General features: G+C 36.6%; 1 pseudogene; it reads left to right on the top strand.

Moving 5' to 3' along the window:
* Positions 327–4,866, top strand: LOC100624824 (annotated as a pseudogene).

Raw genomic sequence — 5,244 nt, 5'->3', positions numbered from 1 at the left:
CAGTCCAAGGAAGAGGGGAAGAAAGGATATAATAATTAACATTGAATAACTCTTGTCCTAGAATCATTTCCAGAAAAGTCATCACATCTTTGATCTGGGAGAACCACCGCCTACCTGCCCCCCAACACACACATGGAATCCAAACATAAACTCAAGACAGTGGTCAAATGACAAGAGAAGCGAACAAAAATTTTAAAAGGTAACAAAAGAGGCCTAAAAATTATAATACTAAGTGAAGTCAAGTCAGACAGAGAAAGAAAAAAACATATGCTATAACTCATACATGAAATCTAAAAAAAAAGTTAGAAATGAACGTATTTGTAAAACAGAAACAGACTCACAGACATAGAAAACAAACTTAATATTACCAAAGGCAGAAATTTGGGGGGAGGGATCAATTAGGAGGGCAGGATTAGCATACATGCACTATTATATCTAAAATAGCAACCCTATTGTACAGCACAAGGAACAACACACACACACACATACACACACGCACACACACGAATAACATAACTGAATCACTGCTGTACACCTGAAACTAACATGATACTGTACTTCAATATACACAAAAAAGAGACTCCCTCCCTCTCTCTCATGTTATATAGTATATAAGGTTGGGCAGGAGGAGGCTCCCACTTTCCCAAGTGGTCTTTCACTCAGAAGAAATAAATCAAGAAGAAGAACCTGAGGCCCATGCTCCTGAGCTGCTGCGAATGGCCCCAGCGCTCCCCATCACCCTTCTAAGTAGGATGTCCCTGAGATCCCTCAAGTGGATCTCAAGTCCCTGAGATCCCTCAAGTGGAGCCTCCTGCTGCTGCTGTCGCTGCTGAGTTTCCTGGTGATGTGGTACCTGAGTCTGCCCCACTACAAGGTTACAGAGCAGGTGAACTGGATGTATGTCTACGAGTATGAGCCCATTTACAGACACGACTTCCACTTCACACTTTGAGAGCACTCAAACTGCTCTCATCAAAACCCGTTTCTTGTCATCCTGGTGACCTCAAACCCCTCAGATGTGAAAGCCAGCCAGGCCATTAGAGGTATTTGGGTTGAAAAGAAGTCTTGGTGGGGATATGAAGTTCTGACGTTTTTCTTACTAGGCCAGCAGGCTGAAAAGGAAGACAAAGTGTTAGCCTTATCCTTAGAGGATGAGCACTTTCTTTATGGCGACATAATATGGCAAGATTTTTTAGACATGTACAGTCACCTGACCTTGAAAATGATAACGGCATTTAGGTGGGTAACTGAATTTTGCCCCAATGCCAGGTACATCATGAAGACAGACATGGATGCGTTCACCAATACTGTCAATTTAGTGAAGCAGCTTTTAAATTTAAACAACTCAGAGAAGTTTTTCACAGGTTACTGTCTAATTGATAATTATTCCTATAGAGGATTTTATCAAAAAACCCATATTTCATACCAGGAGTATCCCTTCAAAGTGTTTCACCCCTACTGCAGTGGGTTGGGTTATATGATATCCAGAGATTTGGTGCCAAGAATCTACGAAATGATGAGCCATGTAAAACACATCAAGTCTGAAGATGTCTGTTTGAATTTATTAAAAGTGGACATTCATATTCCATAAGACACAAACCTTTTCTTTTTATATAGGATCCATTTGGATGTCTGTCAACTCAGACGTGTGATTGCAGCCCATAGCTTTTCTTCCAAGGAAATGATCACGTTTTGGCAGGTTATGCTAAGGAACACCACGTGCCATTATTAACTTGACATTCTACCCAAAGCCTAAAGAGGGGAGGGATACTTTGTGAAAGTGTTAGTACTGTGAAATCCCAACAGAAAACTCATGGGAAGGTCACTGAGTGGCTTATATAGAACTGAAACTCCTGAAGAGCCCATAGACTGGAAGCAAGGGTTGCACTTGATCGGTGGTTTATCCTGACAACAATCAAGTCAGGCCTCTTAAAGATGATATTCAGAGGAATTAAACATCTTATAAAGGAATGGGAGGTTGTTGTTAATAAAACTAATATGACCAAACTATTGAACATGTCATTCTCTAGGCTAGAACTTCTTAAAAGGGTTTCACTGAATTATAAGCTCATTTGTCCATAACAACAAAGCAGTGTGGAGTATTATTCATTGAACAATCTTGTCAGTTCAGGGTTTTGTGTATATCATACCTGAATTAGCAGTTTTTTAAAATATATAGTTATGTGTAAAAAAAAAATTATACCAGACAAAAGTTCAACTGTTTTTGGTCATTCAGAAGATACTTCAAGCTGTTGCAGTATTTCAGAGTTCTCAATTATTATTTAATATGACTTAAAGTTTTACACTTTTTGGGTGTTTGAATGTTTTGGTTGTTTCAATATTGTGTAAACAGAATAGTGAATGCTCTTTATATTTAAACTTTTTTCCAGTTACTTCAATGTTGAGTTTATTATTGATAGCTCCATCAGTGTGAAGTCATTGGTCATTATTGTGTATCAGTAATCTCTTGGACTTTGATAAACATTTTGTCATGGTAGTATAGAGAAGAATTAAAACACAAAGATCTGAATTACTGTCTTGTTTTTAAAAATATAATCCCCAGTGTTTTGAGATGTCACTTCCTTTTTTTTCACCAGGAAATTAGAAGTGTTATAGAATGCCAGATAAGCATGTTTCCTTTTAAAAAGGACTCTGAAGCCAAAAAGAAAAGAGAGCATGTGATGGCCATAATATTATGAAATGAGTGTCATATTTCAGTACTTGAGTTGGAAAGAGAAATCTAAAGATTCGTGTCCTAGATGTTACAGGGCCCATTTTCGATCTGTCCTTAAGAGTACTTGGTTGGTCCTGTGTGCTTCTAAAAGTAATGTAGTTGGCTGTATTAAATTTCAGTTATTTTAGGGGATCTGCCAAAGGTTACTGTTCACTCTTTTATTACAATTCGTAAAGAGAAATTGTGAAGCCTAAACAGCAGATTAAGCAAAAATCTCATACCTTGAGGAAGGTAACTGGTCAATCTAAATAAAGAAATAACTAATAAGAAAATGGGTGAAAGTGGTCAAAAACAGAGAAATTGGAGCTTCAATAGGCTCTAGGAGTCTCTATAGGGGCTTTTGGGAGATGAGTGAAATTCTCATTGTAAATACTCTGATTTATTGTATGTGATTAGCACTTATGCTTATGCTAGGAATTTCTGATACGGAGTTGATGTCGGAGGATAGTAGGGAGAATTGAAAGAAACCACGTATATGAAAAAGCTAAATAGCTGGCACTCAGCCATATTTAGGAGTTTGTGGTGTTGCTTTATCCCCCTTCAGTTCTCAACCATATGATGAGGTGAATTGTGATAAACAAACATCTTTTGTGCTGGATAGTATTGCAGGAGTATATTGAGACAGTAGTGCAGCTTTATGACACAAGGAGTTTAATTATTTTACTATTTTCTGGAAATATTCCCTTTGAATAAGCCCTTTTAAAATACCATCACTTTTGCAAAAAGCCACATTACAATTTAACTGCAAAAGAACACCTTTTCTCTACTGAGCCAACTGCCAGAGCATTTGAAAATGTCCTCAATTTAAAAGGCTAGTCTATTTTTCTCCACAGAAACATTTGGAGCACAAACAAAAAATTTCTAATAATACACATCCAAATGGTGCTGAAGCTCCCTTTAACCTCAGTGACATTGAAGTGATCTGACTCCAGTCATGTGGAAACAGGGTAATTAGAGTTTGCAGAAGGGGTTTTGAGTAATAGAGATATGGATTTGAATCCCACTTTTCCAAAATCTAACTGCAGGGCCTCCAGTGAATTAGTCAATTTTTCGAAGTCTCAGTTTCTAAAACTGTAAAATGGAGATAATGATACTAGTACAACAGGCTTTTAGAAGGATTACATGAAAAAGCATGTTTGGTGATTAGCACCTTGCCTGGCATTATAGTAGAGGCTCCATAAAACGACTGTTATTTTCATTATTCTTCTTCTTCACTCAAAATATATGTTAGCATGTCAGTCTCTAGCTTAAAATCCTAAAATAAGTTACCTTCAGTAAAAATACAAAAATTGAAAATAAAATAAAATAATAAATATGCTTACCATGTGTAAGATCCATTCTCTTGGATCTCAGTAAGATTTTCCACTCCATTTGCTATTTACCAGCTACACGGACCTTCTTTCAGTTCATGGCATATGGCCAACTATGTTCCAGCAACTTGCTGTTTTCCCTGCTTGAAACAAAATAGTCACTTAATCAATAGATGAATAAATGAATCCTTCAAGTTCTTCAAATTAAGTATTTAATGGATGACACAACTAAGGCAGACTAAATCGTTCTCATCTACTAAAGCATGAAGTAGTGGACCGAGGTTTTAAAATAAAACTTCCTAAAGCCTAGTTTTTCTTGTACATGACACACAGAAGCAGGTTTACCATGAAGCCAGTGAAACTTCAAGCTTCTATAGCCATGTGGTCATAGAGCCCAATGTGTTTTACCAAGTAATGCATTTTAAGTGAAATTGGGCAAGACCACTGTCTCTTTCCATTCAGAATCTCCCTTCATATACTTTCAGTTGCAGCTTCAGAATTTGTTAATAGTATTACCATGCAAACGATAGGACTATTGTCAGGTTTGAGAGGACCTCTGTATAATTATTTATACGTATACACAGCAGCTATACACTATGAAGACATTGCAATTGTGTGGTGCAGTGACTACACTTACATACACTTTGAGGTGTATTGATGGAAGAGGTACTCACTCTGTGATGTGCTGAAGTTAAGTACAAACAGAAACGACTGCAAACCACACAAATATATCCTACTAAATGTGTCCCCTGATTTCCTCTTAGCAAAATTCCAAGATTTTATGTGGCTGTGTGAATACAACTGAAATGAGGTCAAGTGAGGAAGGAGAAGGTGAAGGAGAAAGAAAGTAATCTGAGCTAATTATGATGAAAATATCTAACCTTTGCAGAATTTACACACACAAAAAAAATTACACATTGTTATTATCCCTACCTAGGTTTTTTTTTTTAAAAGGACTTTTGTACATTTATCTTTATAATTAATAATAAAAGCAAATTTCAATCAACCATACTAAGAATAAAGTGGGATTAGCTTTTCATTTTCTGTGATATTACAAAATTGTCGTCCTGGGAAGAAGTAATCAAAGAGTAGACATCCAAAAATGTATGATTAAAAGTATTGTATTGTAGCACTGTGGTGGGCAGTTAAGTAAGACTTTCAGTTTTTAAGATTTTTAAAAAGTTATAACTTGTGTCTTAA

The sequence above is a fragment of the Sus scrofa genome, chromosome 9 (genome assembly GCF_000003025.6).
Source record: "Sus scrofa isolate TJ Tabasco breed Duroc chromosome 9, Sscrofa11.1, whole genome shotgun sequence".
Lineage (NCBI taxonomy): Eukaryota > Metazoa > Chordata > Mammalia > Artiodactyla > Suidae > Sus > Sus scrofa.
Note: the sequence above shows the minus strand (reverse complement) of the source record. Positions and strands in the feature narration are given on the sequence as shown.